Below are 17,830 nucleotides of genomic sequence, written 5' to 3' on the forward strand. Positions count from 1 at the left end.
TTTCATCATTATATATTCAAATATTCTCCTCCGCTTTTATTTGACTACAGTATGTCATATATTTGACATACGGGAGTAGTGCAATGTTGTGAATGCTGCATTAGGTCTGCCTGTTATTAGAGTGTAAATGTCGGACATACCGGTGGTTTAATCTGCAGGCTAAGAGTGTCACTGACTCTATCACTGCCCTATCAGACTCAGCTTGTCAGGTGAAACCCTGTGGTTTCTCTATGTTGTGAGGAGAGTTAAGAGTTAACATGTCAGTGAAAGGTGATCACAGGAGAATCAATTGTCACCAGACCTCAGATTTCTGCGTCAGTAGTAACTGCCCCTAATGTAAAGAATTGAGGATTTGCACGCATTAAAAAGCTCGGTTCCATATTGGAGAAAAAAGGGTACAGGCCAAAATAGAACCAAGCAAACAGTCATACACACACAAACAACAGTTGTGGCTAGAATTTATATAGCTACGGATGGAAGTGCGGCATAAAATCGCAGGTTCGTAAGTTCTCCTAACCTGCTACAAAAAGTTAATTCTGTCAGTCGCTGTAAAACCACAAACATATGGATTTGTCTCATGTTGATGACATCACAAGAAGCAAACAAATGACAACATAGAAGTGTAACTGACATGGACACCGCACCTAGGAGGCACTACACAGATCTGTGATTCTGGCTATCCTTCGTAAACAAGCTACCAGGTCAACCTCTAAAGGCTAAATACATTAAGAGTATTACATAGTCTCCAATATTGTGTCTCCATCTCCAATATGGTTCCATTCAGATTTACCTTTCAGTTATAGCCAAGAACACTGCCAACTGTCATCTCAGCCCAAAACAAGTTCAAAACTGTGGTACATGACAGCCACGGGCTGTGCAGTACAGAAAGTAGGCACGCTGGGCATTCTCTATAAGCAGCAGGGCTTGAAATGAGTGGCTCAGCAACGTGTTTCACCATTCTGCCCTAGCTTTCATCAGACAGCTTCCACTCCTATTAATAGTTACCAGCAGCAGAGGAGGCCATTCTGAGACGCAACTAGAGCCCTATTGCTCATGGTACAGCAGACAGACACACTCCGAAAGGAACACACTACCAGGCCCATACAGAGTCTGGACCACTTTTCTGTTACCTTGTGTCGTCTGGAGGCCCGATCAGTTTTGTCTCCCTCACCGGATCAGGGGAGAATTGGATGTGGGTTTGAGGAGAACGCGGTTGCTAGCCCTGGTAGAGGAGGAGGTTGAGTAGAACCACAGGAGTTGAAATCGTCACAGCTAACACTGCAGGCAGAGCTGGGTTAGGGATCTGTCGTAACGCGATAGGACCCTGGGTGGAACGCTGGGAGGGGGACAGACGGAAGGAGGACAGCTGCTGGGATACAGAGGAGGCTATAAATAGCAGCACACAACAAGCACCATGACACTACCATGCCAATTACCCCCGACCCCCTCTCTTATCTCCTGTAGTGTGTGCCCCACCCAGCAGAATGACAGGGAGAGAGAGTGTAGGTCTTCTCTGTCCCTCTCAGGCCCAAATCACTGGCCCTCCCTACCTTTCCTTGTCCAGTCTTAGCTAGGCCTGTGTAGGCATGCCAGAGTAAGGGAGGGGCAACAGGAAAGTCGAATCCCTCCGTCTTTTAGAGCCACACACAGAAGTAGGTTAAAGACTTCAACACAGGACCTTCATGTGTTAAGGCCATAAACACAGGTAAACACAGGTAAACACAGGTAAACACAGGTAAACACAGGTAAACACAGGTACAAGCACAAATCATTCATGCCAATGACTGAAATAATGTAAAGCGCATCTTGATTTAGAATCACAGGTTTTTTTTTCTCCAAATGATGTTTACAGCATATAAAGGCATCAGAAAAGTAGGCATACTGATCAGTATCATTTGGGCTCAGAGAGCGCACAGACTACCACTAGAGGGACATTACTTTTCTCACCGAGTTTCACTTTGCGTCCTACACCACAAGAGGGAGCTATAAGCCTTTACAACATTTACTTCTGCTTTTCAATTCTAGGAAGGTATCAGTTTATCATTCTACTGCCCTATATTCAACATTCATATGAATTGTCATTTTACCAGAATTGGAGTTGAAAAAATACAACAAGACACATTGATAACAGTACGTATTCAGCCTGTAGCTGAGAAAAGAATATTACTCCAAAAACATCCATTGTGGGAAAACCGGTGTGACATAACATGTGGTCTGGGCCTGGAGGGAGAGAAGAGCATTCAGCCGCTGATTGGGTGAGGTGAGCAGGGGGAGTGGCTGCAGGAGGACAACACGGAACTGCAGGCGGTGAAGCCGGGCTCTGCTAGACCAGGCTGGTGGAATCCAATTTATCTGTTCCATCTAACACAGCCCAGCCGGTTAATCCTTCCTTCCCCACAGTGTGTGTGTGTGTGTGTGTGTATGGCTGAGTGTCTGTCTATATATGTTAAACACTGATCAACGATTACTGACCTCCAACTCCACACACAGCTCTGATTCTGACCCAGTTCTAACTGAGGCTGGACCTATAGGATTTATGAGATTCTGTCATGAACATGACCTAGATTATCCAGAGTCACAGTAAATACACTAAATACAGACCTGATTACAGCACACGTATAGAAAGCCAAGAGTTAGCATCAGAAAACACACAGATGGAGAGTAGCTTATAAACATCCTGCTACAGCTCTGTTAGAAAGAGGTGTGAACACACACAAGGCTGACAAATGATTTAAGAGGAAGTGATTATCAAGCTCAATTAGCGAGGTGAAAATGAGCTTTTAGAGGAAGGCAAGACAACCACATGGCAAATTGCTATTGTATTCAGCTGGTGAAAATAGAGTAATTTAACAGGTGAATTACACTTCAACACGAGAGCAAAGTGTGTGTGGAAGCTGAAGGGAAATGGCAGCGGACAGAGAGCAGGTCTATGTAGGTTGACACAGACTGTGAGAAGAGTGAAGAACACTGCCAACAGGCTATCAGGCTATGGTCTGAGACATGTGAGGATACAAGAGGCACACCACCACACTGCCCTCACTGTCACTAATGACCCCATTGTGTCCCCTTCAGCCTGCCTCTCAGGGCACTGCACAACACCCATCACAAAATACACACACATACTAACACAAACACACACACCAACTCTGAAAACTCACAGGCAGGCAGAGGGGCAAGGCCGGGCTTATTATTTCCGCCACACTGTGGGCACCATTCAGCCCCCAGACACAGAGAGACTGACAGCATGGGCACAAATAGCAGCATGGAGCCATTCACTGGGTTGAATAGAGGGGTGAGCATGGAGTAGAGAACAGAAGGAGAGGGGGGCAGAGAGACCCACACACAGGGAGTCAGGAAACAGAACAGATTCGTTCCAATGTGAACTCCACTAGGGGTGTGACTGGGTGATCAAGCCAATCAAAACACCACATATCACTCTACACCGATAAAAGGGTTTCGGGGCAATAACAATAGGTTAAGACCATTCCAGACATAAAACACACAGTGATGATTAAGCGCAATGGCAGCTGCTATTAGAAACCTGAAAGGCTGAGGGTGTGTCTGTTTGAGTGCTGATGTCCAAACACAGCAGGAGGACGAAGACTATGTCAATGAAATTCCTCAACACACCCACTTTGCAGGCGCAACCACATTCAGAATGTTCATTCAGAATGATTTCCTATCAGAGATAATAAACTGCAAAAAAAGCATTCCCTTCCTGGTCTAAACTAGCCTATGTGAGAGCTTGGCTGGCTACAGGGGTAGGAGTCATGATTCTATATATTTTTTAACAACTTTTATTTATTCCGGGGAGCCCAATTGAGACCATGGTCACATTCTCAATGGCGCCCTGAGAACAAACAATTCGCCTCCCCCCCCTGTAAACCTGACAGCTTTATTAGTAGCCACAGTAGCCCAGCCCATCTAATCCCAGTGTCTGTAGTGGACTAATGCTGAGTGTTTACTGTGAGAGCATTGCCTCACTGCCTCATTGGGACTGGGGAGGATGTCATTGAACTGGGCTGCTGCTTGGGCGGGAGATTAAGACGATTTACTCATTTCCTAATGACAAAAGCTTGTCTGCAGCTAGGCAGGACATATGCCTGAGATAAAGTTAAGTCCACTCATTTTCCGCTATTTATAAGTGGGGCTGGGGTAACTGTACTAACTGGGGCTAAAAAGCTTTTGGGAGTCATTCCACCTCAAACAAAAAGCACAAGAGGATTTTGACACTAACCAATCTCCGATTGATGTAGGAACAGATCCAATTTGCATTACTGAAGCATTATTTTGTTGAAATAGTATTTGATCTCTGAGAAATTAAGCTAATTGATTGCACCCAAATTGGCCATTTTAATTTATATGATTAATATAATATTCAGTAAATATAGTACTTAACATCCCATTTGGACCTAAATTCTTCCTAACAATGAGTAAGGCATGAGGAATACAATAAAATGATCAAAAGCCAGCCCCGGACCCCACACACACACAATGTATTTTCATCATGAGCAAAAGCTAAAGGTTTTCTACCCAAAGTTGCAAAGAAAATGTAGTGATTAATTTAATAAACCAGCAAAATTGACAAAAGGGTGTGGTGAAAGTAGAAGGAACCGCATCTAGTGGGCAAAACCTGGTACTTTCACACTAATTTATAATAAATAATGCAAGCAACTTCAAATGGGTAATTTCTCGAAACAGGTGGGGGGGGCATCACCAGAATCACAGGGAACACATTACAAAATGGTGAACAAGTAATACTCGAAGCCAAGGCTCCATACTACTTGTAAAACAGAGAACTGATACTTTATACTGGTTGTGGAGGTGGGATTGGCATGTGATGTGGGGGGTCCATGGTTGGCTTCTGACCATATTATTGGATCCCTCATGTGTTACTCAGTGGTAGGGAGAAGTTTGGTCCGAATCAGGATGTTGGGTACAATAATTTGTGGAATATAATGTGAATGCTGTAAATGAAAAGGGCCAATTTGAAGCAAATCAATTAGCTTTAATTCTCAGAGATCAAATAACATTTAAACAAAATAATGTTTCAGGAATCCTAATCTTATCTGTCTTTAACTACAGAACATATTTCAGAACAATCTGAGATGGTGGGTGTCAAGGCTTGCTGAGATGACATGGAATGACCCTGGGAGCTGGTCTGAGAGGAGAGGAGTGGGGTAGCCAGGCGGTGATGTCCGAGCTGCTGCATATGTCCATGGTGGACCAGTGTAATGGATCACTGGCTAAACTAATCAACCCCTGTTGAAACAACGGACTCTCTGCAGTGAGAACATCATGGGATCATTTGAGGACCTGTGGCACTTGAAAAGAACCAGACTGTTTCTGTGTGCTGCTCATAGCCACATACAGCTGCCGCAGCAGCCTTTCAAATATCATTTTTAGTCTGCAGTACATTTTGTTGGCAGGTTAGACGGGGGGGCTCCACTACTACACTAAGCATCTCAAATCAAATCACAGTTTATTTGTCACGTGTGCCGAATACAACAGTGAAATGCTTACTTACAGGCTCTAAAAAAAATAGTGCAAAAAGGTATTAGGTGAACAACAGGTAAGTAAAAACAACAGGTAAGTAAAGACACAATGCAGATAGCCCGGTTAGCCAATGTGCGGGAGCACTGGTTGGTCGGCCCCATTGAGGTAGTATGTACATGAATGTATAGCTAAAGTGACTATGCATATATATCTCAGGAGCCAAGTTGAAGTACAGGAAGTTAAAACTGGTTCCCTTTTCAGTCAATTACCTCACAAGAAAACTCTTGAGCAAACTGGAATTTGACCTCTGCACACAGAAATAGGGGTTGACAGTAAAACAGAATCATTTCATCTCTCTGTGTGGCTGAGTCAGTAAACAGCGAATCGGAGAGTCAGAATGAGTGAGTTGTCCAGAGTTACAAACATACGTACACAATAACCAGGTGTGTCTTGCTGTGCCACAGAGTGAGATAGGAATGTCAGTCTGAAGAGAACATTGGTCCTAGTGGTATAGACAGGCAGACCACTCTCCACGAGGGGGCTAATGGGGCTTAGCCCCTCAGTTCAAACTTGAAACAAATGAGTGACAGGTTGGCATGAAAAACAATCTGTATCTCTGCTGTGCTGAGTCAGCATAATGGTCAGAGCACACCGTGGTGTGTGTCGGGGGGCTATGGAAAACCACTGGGCAGGTTAGGTATGACTTCTTCGGGTTTCCATTAAGAAAAACGGGGAGAAAGAAAACACTTCTCATCTCTGTCGTAGGTCAAGTAAATAACGTGATACGCCTCCGCCTGTAATACTTGATTAATAAGACCGGGGTTAAATTTACCAGTCGGGCCCTGGTGAGGACACTGTGTTGGAGGCCAAACTGTCTCACTTGTGCAGGAGTGTCTGCCCTGTGATGGGGTGTGTGAGGATTTCATACCGACACTGACTGACAGTGAATTAATGATGAGCTCTCTCCGGAGCCTGAAGAAGAGAGGGTGTTCTCCAACCCTTTCCCCAAAATGACTGCACCGCAAAATGTTTCTGGGTGTGGCAAGGAAGTTGTGTCACTGCTGGGGAGGTCTAGAGACAACCCCCATGTCCACTGTGCATCGTTCGGGAGAGAATACTCCATTAATCTGCATCAGCTAAGGCCCATGCAGGGAAGTTTGTGCCCCCGCATCGCCAAACGGTTAGTGGATAGTGTTATGGGCAAAGTGTTCATCTTTTTATTATTTTACCTTTATTTAACCAGGCAAGTCAGTTAAGAACACATTCTTATTTTCAATGACGGCCTGGGAACAGTGGGTTAACTGCCTGTTCAGGGGCAGAACGACAGCTCGGGGGTTTGAACTCGCAACCTTCCGGTTACTAGTCCAACGCTCTAACCACTAGGCTACGCTACCTTGAGGCAACTGCTATGATCCTTTATTTTTGCTCCACCAATCTACATGGACATATAATGTTTGTCAATATGTACCGTGTACTCGTTTGGAATGTGCCCTTCTGTCTTGCGGTCACATGCCTATTAGTTTGGGTAGTGTGTGCGTTTAAGGGGGGTGGTCAAAAATACTGAACCGTAACGACTTCAGTTGAAGGGAAAATGTCCACTGCTACATCTTGACAATGTTTATGAGGTTATTCCTTATGTGTGAGGTACGTGCCTCGGGCATCATTTCAAATGTCGAGGCCAGAATAAGGGGAGGGATGTGTGGCAAACTGGAATTTGACCTGTGCACACAGAAATGGGTGTTGACAGCAAAAAGAGTGTAATTTAATGTCTCCGTTTGAATGAGTCAGTAATCAGCGAATCAGTGAGTCAGAATGAGTGAGTTGTCCGGAATTAAACACACAAAATAACCAGGTGTGTCTTGTTGTGCCACAGAGTGAGATAGGAATATCAGTCTGAAGAGCATGTTGGTCCTAGTGGTATAGACAGGCATACCAGTCTCCACGAGGGGGATAAAGGGGCTTAGCCCCTCAGTTCAAACTTGTGCCCCCTCAGTTTTAGTTTTATGTCATTATATAAATATAGCAAAAAAGTTCAAATGATTGGATGACAGATTGGTGAGAGAAAAATCTATCTCCGCTGCACTGTGACAGCATAATGGACAGAGCACGCCACGGTGTGTCGGGGGCTATGGAAAGCCACTGGGCAGTTAGGTATGACTCCTTTGGGTTTCCATTAAGAAAACAGGGAAAAACACTTTTTATCTCTATAGTAGGTCAAGTAAATAACGTGATACGCCTCCGCTTGTTAAATTTGATTTTAATTTATAAAAATGGGCCAGTCGGACCCTGATAAGAACACCGTGTTGGAGGCCGAACTGTCTCATTTCTGAGGTGACTAGTAGACTCAAAGGGAGAGAAAATAAAGTGGGAAGTTGAATCAAAGAGAGAGAAAGACAATAGTTAACAGTTTTGAACAAATTAATTTCTTTAAAAATGGATAAGCAAGAGAGAGAGAAAGGGAGAGCTAGCTATATTTTGTTGTATTTTTTTCACTTTCACTTAGCTAGCGAATGCAGCTAGCCATTTTAGACTGCATAAACACCCAGGTCAAACAGAAAGGGATGCTATGTTAGCTAGCTGGCTATGGCTATCCAACACTGGAACTCTTCCAAGTCAAAGTAAGCTTTTGGTTGTATTAATTGATTGCAACCAGGGCCTGTGGGTGTAACTGCTAAACTGCTTGCTGACTGTACACTGTACTGCATGATTGCAGCAGATTTTCTAATGCGTTAGTTCTAGCAGCTATGTTGACTATGACGTTAGATAATATGGTGACAATGATGTAGGCCATGTGTAGCAGTTAGCGGTTATAATATGAAGGCTTGGCTTGGAAAGGTTTTTTCACCAGGTCACAGACAGTTGATGTGCTGTGCACTGAAGTCCACAAGCCAAGGGAGAAATTATCATGCTGTTTGTATGTGGCTGCAATGAAAGTGAACTGTATTTGCGTGTGATCAGAGGTGGATTTATTCAGCTAATTCTGTTGAAAAAAATAATCTTAAAACGGAAGCAAAGGCAACAAAACAGGCATAAACATACCAGAATTGCAGCTGTTGGACAAATGATTACACTCTAGATCAGCTAGATGCAGGCAAGAGTGTGCAAGATGGTATAGAATGTGTCAATGTCTGTCACCTTGATTACTCAAATTTCTCGACCTGCGCACCTAGCGTGTATTGTAAACGTTCACTCATAGCCTAGTTTGTAGCAACCTCATTATAGGGAACTGTTGAGTATCATGTAGTAGCCTAAACCTATCGATGTTACATTGAGCTCGGTGAATGGAATATGAATGGCAGTCAACCAATATGTTGTAATAGAAATAAGGCCATGCTCGTAAAAAAAAAAATATCATCCTCCCTCATCCTAAACATCACCGACCGCCACTGCTACTGAGTAACTATCTGAAGGATCAGGGGCCTCATTTGTAAGTGTTGCATAAATGTAACAGTAAATATCTGCGTACGCCATTTCTGAAAAGAATGGACATTTATCAACTTGACGCACGACATAAATACACGTTTCCTGGTGTAAATCAGACCTGTCGTAAAAAAAACTGTGTGAACAATCATTTACTCTGCCTGAAAAAACCCATCATTCACCTTATATGGTGACAATAACACCCTTATTTGCTGTATAGTTTGGAAGTATTGGAATTAGACTAAGACAGTATCTAAAGGAAATAGCAATGGTGAACTTGATCAAATGTCTTTGGAGGTGTTGGCAGAATGTTGTTTTCTTTTGCAGTGACATTTGTGGTATCTGACCATTTCTGGAAAAAAAACAATTGCAAATGGTTGTGGACCTGTAAACAGATCGTTTGAATGCAATAATGTTTTGCGTTGACTTTTTCCCTAAACTGAATATGCTGCCCTGCCCGCGAATTCTGAAACATTGTCTACTCGGAAAAAAACTTTACAATTAAATGAGAGATGTGCATGGCCATTTTTTATGGCTACTACGGGAATCTAAACTCACGGCCAGAAAAGGTGCGGAATTGATTCTGCAATGGTTATGATATATGTATTATGGTTTATAAATTAAATATTGTCTACAACGTTAAACTACGCTTCGGATCGCATAGAGAAAAATAGACAACTTGAAATAGCTTATCTACTTACTATTGTGAATTCAATTAAATGAGAGATCGGACAAATGGTAGTCTATCCTAACTTCTTGTATCACTATAGGCTATTTCGCAAGTAGCCTATGAAACCATAACAGGAATTTATTTTGCAATGATCATTGAAATATGCCTATTTCTATTTCAGAATGCAAACAGAAATAGATTTTCGTTTTTCTCACTAACGCCAAATTATTGCATCTTGTTATTATATTTAGCTAGGCTTCCAGTGTTTCTGATATGAGTACGAGTGTCATCATATATTCCCCAAGTAGCACAAGGCTACTTCTGCTTTCTTGCAATGCAATACTTCAACCACTAGAAACTGTGCGTACGCATGGTCTAAAGTTTGCAGGAGGATAAGCACATTCTCACATCAAATTCAGTTTTATAAATGCCAACTCCTGCATGAAAATACTAAAGCTGATCTACCCCCTAAAATAGATATTTTTTAACATTTACGTGAGAATCGTTTACAAAACGAGGTCACAGGTAGCCAGCCATCACAACTAATCAGAGATGAATTGACACCATCGTCGGACATCTGCCAACTTGGTCAAATCTAGCTAATTTATGCTAACCAACGTATAATAAGAAAAACAGAAGCCATTTACTGTGAGGTGTGGGTAAAATGCTGCATGATTATTTGCATCAAAGACTGGCCATTTGTTTTGGAGCTGGCCAAACTGCCTGGCTGGTGCGCACCTGAATTCAAATGGTTCCCAGACCTAAACAAATGGTCCCCTAACGTGGTTTAAGCTTGGTTGTGGAGCTAGAAAAACAACAGCATTGGATGTTCTATTTCTTTTTTTAATATTGAGGCTGTTCTGAGGGCAAAAGATGAAACTCAATATTAGGAAGGTGTTCCTAATGTTTTGTACACTCAGTATATTACAATATGATTGATATAGGCCTATACCCTACTATATTTATACTTTAATGCAGTCATCTCAGTTTCCGTTTGAAAAATATTTTTATACAGTGCGTTCGGAAAGTATTCAGACCCCTTGACTTTTTCCACATTTTGTTATGTTACAGTCTTATTCTACAATGGATTCAATTGTTACTTCCCCCTCATTATTCTACACACAATTCCCCATAATGACGAAGCAAAAACAGGTTATGACATTTTTGCAAATATCACATTTACATAAGTATTCAGACCCTTTAATCAGTACTTTGTTGAAGCACCTTTGCCAGCGATTACAGCCTCGAGTCTTCTTGGGTGTGACGCAACAAGCTTGGCACATCTGTATTTGGTGAGTTTCTTCCAATCTTCTCTGCAGATCCTATCAAGCTATGTCAGGTTGGATGGCGAGTGTTGCTGCACAGCTATTTTCAGGTCTCTCCAGAGATGTTCAATTCCGGGCTCTGGCTGGGCCATTCAATGACATTGAAACTTGTTCCGAAGCCACTCCTGCGTTGTCTTGGCTGTGTGCTTAGGGTTGTTGTCCTGTTGATAGGTGAACCTTTGCCCTAGTCTGAGGTCCTGAGCACTCTGGAGCAGGTTTCCATCAAGGATCTCTCTGTACTTTGCTCTGTTCATTTTTCCCTCGATCCTGACTAGTCTCTGAAAAACATCCCCACAGCATTTATATATGAATGTTTCTGCTCAGTGTTTGTGATCAATTGACACCCTTTACTAAGGAGCATTGAGATGTATTCTAAACTGCAAAACCCTTATGCAAAACTGCACTTTACATACCAGGGTTGGCTGGCCTTCTCTAGTCACTAGTAGACTCAGTCACTGGTTTATTTTTTATCTACAAAGCCAATTTGGGTTTCATTCAGCCCTTTTTATTGTTCAGAAATGTGGTGGAGGCTGATTCCCTGACCTGTCAATGTTTGTAATTTCCTGTTTTATGATTGTTATACTCTTATGAATTCTGTTTTTTTACCAGATTACCTGTAGTTTTTCATGTTCTCTGTCTGTAATTGTGTAATGACTTGGTGCTGCCTATCTTGGCCAGCACACTCTTGAAAAAGAGATTTCAAATCTCAATAAGCCGTTCCAAGTTAAATAAAAGGTTAAATAAAAAAATTTAAATGCTGCCTCCACCATGTTTCACCATTGGGATGGTGCCAGGTTTCCTCTAATTGTGACACTTGGCATTCAGGCTAAAGATTCCAATCTGGGTTTCATCAGACCAGAGAATCTTGTTTCTCATGTCAGAGTCCTTTAAGTGCCTTTTGGCAAACTATTAGCGGGCTGTCATGTGCCTTTTACCAAGGAGTGGCTTTTGTCTGGCCACTCTACCATAAAGGCCTGATTGTTGGAGTGCTGCAGAGATGGTTGTCCTTCTGGAAGGTTCTCCCATGTCCACAGAGGAACTCTGGAAGAGTGACCATCGGGTTCTTGGTCAACTTCCTGACCTAGGCCCTTCTCCCCTGAATGCTCAGTTTGGCCAGGCAGCCAGCTCTAGGAAGAGTCTTGGTGGTTCTAAACTTCTTCCATTTAAAAATGATGGAGGCCGCTATATTCTTGGGGACCTTCAATTCTGCAGAAATGTTTTGTTAACCTTCCCCAGACCTGAGCTCAATTTCGAGTCTCATAGCAAACGGTCTGAATACTTATGTAAATAAGTCATCTGTTTTATATTTTTTATAAAATTGCAAACATTTCTCAAAACCTGTTTTCGCATTGTCATTATGGGGTATTGTGTGTAGATTTATGGGGAACCTTTCTTATTGAATCAATTTTAGAATAAGGCTGGAACGTAACAAAATGAAGAAAAGTCAAGGGGTCAGGAATACTTTCCGAAGGTATGTTGTTTGTTTGTATCAACTGCAAAGACATTGTCAACTTTGTATTTGTAGTCAACTTTGTTTTGAAGTTATTGGCGGAGATCTATGTTTAGTGGAGATCTTCTGTGTAGAAAGTGACGCAGGAGGGCAAAAAAGCATCTAACAACTCACTTAGCTGTTCTACAAGTGGTCTGAAGCAGGTGTTTGATTATGAGTGTTTTCAAGTGCAAAGTTAATAACAACGGTTTGGGGAAACACTCAGAAATGTAACAATGCTCCTATGAATGATGAACTTAGGCTTAAGATGCTTTTGGGGAAACTGGGCCCAGATCATTATCAATTATACATTTAAGTGATAATGCCCAAGAAGCCGGTGTTTGGAGGATATATTTGCACGGGTGTTGTCAGGCCCGAGACGAAGTGGAGGGCCGGCAAACCGTGCCAATATGTCCTACAAGCACCGGCTTCAAGGGCATTATCACTTTTATTCAACTGGTTACCAACATACAAATAATGATTGACATATTCTCATTAAAAACTTTATTTTGTTGAATTTATTCATACTATTTGATCTTTCCACAAGATATCGTCCCGACACAACTCTAGGGTTGCTATCCAAGCCGGCTGGTCGTTCTATCGGTTCGTTTGCCAGAGACGCGACCCAGTCGTTCAGTCGTTTTGTTCTGTTAGTGGTGTAACCGACCAGAGTTGATCCATGAGCCATACGGATCACCCCCCCACGGTTTGGCACGCATGTGAACTGCGGATCTATTGCAAATTTACTGCAAATTTACTGCCGCTGTTGCTTTTTAAAGTAATAATTCCCTAAATCTCGATGCAGAGTTGCAGTGAAAAGATAAAGACAAGACAGATGCTGTATTTTACTCTGAAGCCTGAAGGTGGATTTGATCATTTAAAAGAAACAGTTGTGTGTTCTGTTCACGTGAACGGGGCATGTTGAATCACAATGCATCAATCCTGGATGCTCGCGTTGCAGAAAGCAAAGAAGAAAAAAGAGCAGTGACAGACATGGAGCTGGCGGAGGAGCCATGGAGCTGACAGACATGGAGCTGGCGGAGGAGCCATGGAGCTGACAGCCATGGAGCTGGCGGAGGAGCCATGGAGCTGACAGCCATGGAGCTGGCGGAGGAGCCATGGAGCTGACAGCCATGGAGCTGGCGGAGGAGCCATGGAGCTGACAGCCATGGAGCTGGCGGAGGAGCCATGGAGCTGACAGACATGGAGCTGGCGGAGGAGCCATGGAGCTGACAGACATGGAGCTGGCGGAGGAGCCATGGAGCTGACAGCCATGGAGCTGGCGGAGAAGCTGAAGAAGAACTGGAAAAGCCTCCTGCTTCATTTAAGTCTCATGTACGGGAGCATTTTGGCTTCCCTGTCAAATATGATGACGGAAGAAGGGTGATGGACAACACCATTACGTTGTGTAGGCATTGTGCTACAAGAAAGCCCTATGATCATGGAAATACATCGAGCATGGCCACACATTTAAAGCGTCGTCACCCTGGTGTGTCAGTGATGGAAGCCAACTCAGCCAAGAGACAACTTCTCACCGCGGCATTTAAGCAGCCCTTTGCTGCAGAATCAGCAAGGGCTAAAGCCATCACCAAATCTATTGGGATGTTTATCGCTGCAGACATGAGGCCATACTCTGTTGTGGAAAACAAAGGGTTTAAACATATGGTGAAAGTGCTTGAGCCATGCTAGAAAATCCCCTGGCGCACCCACTTCAGTATGAAGATAATGCCAGATCTTTATGAACAGGAAAATATCTAAATTTTCCACAAATTATCCAAGGCATCCTCTGTTGCCCTCACCACAGACGGGTGGACCTCCAGGGCAACGGAAAGCTACGTGACTGTGACTGCTCACTACACCACAGAGGAGTGGGAGATGTGAAGTCCGGTGCTACAGACACGCCCCCTCTATGAGAGTCACACAGGCACAAATCTCGCGCAGGTACTGCTAGGAGCAGTAGCAGAGTGGAAGCTAGAGAGGCTTCAAGAAATATCCCAATTACCACAGATAATGCCAAGAGCCAAGTAAATGCAGTGATAGAGGCTGGACTGGGGCCACAGATATCTTGCTTTGCACATGTGATCAATTTAGCATCCCAAAGGGGAATCTCTGTGAACCAGATGGACCGCCTCCTTGGGAGGATCAGGAAGGTGATTTCCTTTTTCCACCGAAGCACAACAGCCGCTCATGTGCTTAAATCAAGCAAGAAATGTTACAGCTACCGACCAACAAGCTCATACACAATGTCACAACAAGATGGAACTCCACTTATGACATGCTATCTTGAGCAGCAGGCAGCTGTATACTCTGCACTGACAGACAAGACCCTGAAAAAAATAAAAGACATCGTCACCTTGTCTGATGATGACATGAAAGTGGCAGGAGGTCCTCCAGGTGTTCAAACCCCTCAAAATGGTTACAACCCTCTTGAGCACTGAAACTGCACCGTCTGTGTCCATGATCCTATTTCTGAAAACAAGGGTTCTACAATCCATGGCCCCAGGTGAGGAAGACAGCACTATCACTAGAGAGGACCTGAACCCCAGATACCCCCCTAATGTACGGGACTACCTTCAGGTTCACGTCCCTGTCTCCCATAGACCCTGTCCTACACCGGAGGACATACAGTCATCTCACCACTTAGATTGTAGCCACTGAATAGGTCCAAAAAAAAGTGAATTACTTTATTTATATAGTGCAGTCTAATCTAGTCTAGTCTTTTATCAAATGTTATTGCCACAATTATAGTTCTATGAAATATGAAAATAAATATGTAGTTGAATAGATCAAGTCATTTTTTCTGCAGGGTCAAGCCACAGAGCCAACAGGAGCAGACTCAGAGGCATCTCCTCCACAAAATAATTTGGTCATGAAGTAGCTTTTTGGGGAGACCTTTGCGAGCAAGAACACAGGCAACACCATCAAAGAGGAGGTGGTGGCATCCTACAAGGCAGCAAGTGGCATTCCGGTGGATCGGGATCTGCTTTGCTTTTTCTTTTTTTGTACTTTTCTTTGATGACGTGGACACAGGCTATTTTTTCATTCACTATTGTTCAAAGGAAAAAGGTATCATGCCTCATATTGCACTTTAATTTAACAATCGAGTATTGAATGTTTTAGTTAAAGATTTTATTTCAACACTGAAAAGTTCCTTGCTTCAAGTGTTCTTTAAGCAATAAATGGAAAGTTATATTTGTCTCCCCCTTTTTTTTTTTTTGCTGATCCTAAAAAACGATCCGATCCGTGACTCAGAACCGCGATCCGATCCGTGAGTTTTGTGATCAGTTGCACCACTAGTATCTATAGACGCGACCCATTAATTTGCTCTAAAATGTTCCATTGCCATATTGGCAATGTTCTTATCCCTTGCTTGCTAGCTAGCCAACTACGGCTAACTTACAGTCACGTCAAACAGTGCAGCCAGAATAAACTACAGTAGCTGCATTTGCATTTGTTGAAGCTGTTTTCTAGTCACATTTATTTGGAAACATCCATAACAATGAGCTAATGAGGCACAATTTCACCTGGAATAGAAAATGTGCTCTCTTGTCAGGACACTGTTGTTCACAGGAGCGAGCCAACATCACAGCGAACACAATCACTTCAAACTGAAGAAAAAGACTGCAAACTAGCTGCATTTGACCTTTTTCCAATTGACATTTCTTTATATATAGATATATATATATATATATATATATATACATACAAAATGATGCCAACTGATTCATGATTTAGACTGGCTGAGAAACGTTGCATGCCTGTCTGTCTCGTCCCGACACCCGACATGTTCATTACTATGGGACAGCTGGAGATGGAATTTGAATATTGAAACAATGTTGCAAATGTCAGAGAAACAGACTGCAATGTTTATACAAATCTCCCCTGCTGAAAACGAAATGTTATTCTAAAAGAAATGTGAGATGTTTTTATAGTGGAGACCAAGTTGAAATTGCCTGGCTGGGCTGATGAGACAGTGGATTGTGCAGTCAGATGGAACAGAGTAAATAGGCATTTTAACGTCAGATTTAGCCGGTTATAACTTGCGGAATAGACACCGGCTGGAATGCGCTTTTAACCAATCAGCATTCAGGAATCGACCAACCCGATGTATAATTTTGTATAAAACAAATTATTGCGACCAAATCATGTGCTGGTGCCACCAACTGAAAAAGTTTGTAGCACAATTGCCACCAGTGGGAAAAGTTAGTGTAGAACCCTGGCCCAGTTAAGCCCGTTGAATGATATACTGTTGTTTAGTACTCATATTAACATGAACATGCATACATTCCTTATTTTCATACAGTCAATGATACGTTTACATTCTCCTTTTTGACTGTTCAATTAACGTTTCAACACCACAATTGAAACCAGTCGGGTCACTGTTGTGCAGCTCATTCTACAGCTGACTGACTCTGGAATGATGAGGATGTTTTCCTATGATTAATAGAAAACTGATGTGTGTATCCTAATAGATAGGGAGTAAACCATACTGTCAGTGACAGAACACCAGCAGAATGTACACTGTGAAGGAGGTACACCTAGCAGCAGCCCATTGCAAAGCCATACCCAGAATATACACAAATCTGTCTCACGCAAACTAGGTCCATCTTCCATAAAGAAACAAATGTCTATCATCTTCTTTTTTTAATCCTTCCACACTGAACACACTCATGAGCTCTGATTCTTACATAAGACCTTTAAGAGCATTCTTCCAGCTCTTCCACCAACATCTCCTTCAATTTAAATCAAACTAGAAGGTTGCACAGCATAAGCGCTAGCACTCAACTGTAATTTGATGCTTCAGTTGACTCTCGGTCAGTAGCGTTACAGTAGTCTGATGTGAACAGCTGATCCATCTTGCTCAAGCCGCTGAAGAAGAGGCTGTACGCTAACTTGAACTGCATTCACTCTTACATAAATACAAATGCTTAACTAGGCGCCAAGTACATGGGGAGTTAGGCCATGACAGACATTCAGCACATTTTTTATTCAGTGACAGCCCCAAGTGAACAATGTACACTAGTCTCTATTTTAGCACATCATCGACTTCCAGAGTCTGTCGAGAGGACATCTTGACCCATCATCTTTACACAAAGAACTTAATGGAGGACTCCTGGCAGTGACCAGAGTGCAGCATAGCAGGCCGGTAGCCCGGGACAGAGTGTCTTCCTGCACACCACGGAGAGAGGAGAGGCCAGCGCTCAACAGCCACAGCTAGGGACACAGCTATGGATACACAGCTCCAAAACAGGCCAGGAAGCACACTGACAGCTCTGAGGAAGATAGGAAAACAGAAAGGCCTGTGCAGAAGAATACATCTTTAGCACCCTGTAGTGTAGACAGTGGCTGAGGTCCAACAGACAGACCCTTGTTTCCATTGATTCAGCAGCTGGTCCCGGGCCCCTGATTATCCATTACATAATCTCATTT

General features: G+C 43.0%; 1 protein-coding gene across 13 annotated transcripts in view; it reads right to left on the minus strand.

Moving 5' to 3' along the window:
* LOC112250278 (unconventional myosin-XVIIIa-like) overlaps positions 1-17,830 on the minus strand; it is a 103,705-nt gene that overhangs the window by 61,268 nt on the left and 24,607 nt on the right. For 4 of the 13 annotated variants that reach the window (XM_042309241.1, XM_042309235.1, XM_042309234.1 and 1 more), the window contains exon 1: positions 1,131-1,326. The exons of 5 other annotated variants lie outside the window; for them this stretch is intronic. The gene's annotated coding sequence lies outside the window, so the exon portion shown is untranslated. Of the gene's footprint in view, positions 1-1,130; positions 1,328-17,830 lie in introns of those variants that run through there. 4 more of the 13 variants (XM_042309245.1, XM_042309244.1, XM_042309233.1 and 1 more) reach the window with 3 other exon arrangements.

Source organism: Oncorhynchus tshawytscha, linkage group LG30 (genome assembly GCF_018296145.1).
Source record: "Oncorhynchus tshawytscha isolate Ot180627B linkage group LG30, Otsh_v2.0, whole genome shotgun sequence".
NCBI lineage: Eukaryota > Metazoa > Chordata > Actinopteri > Salmoniformes > Salmonidae > Oncorhynchus > Oncorhynchus tshawytscha.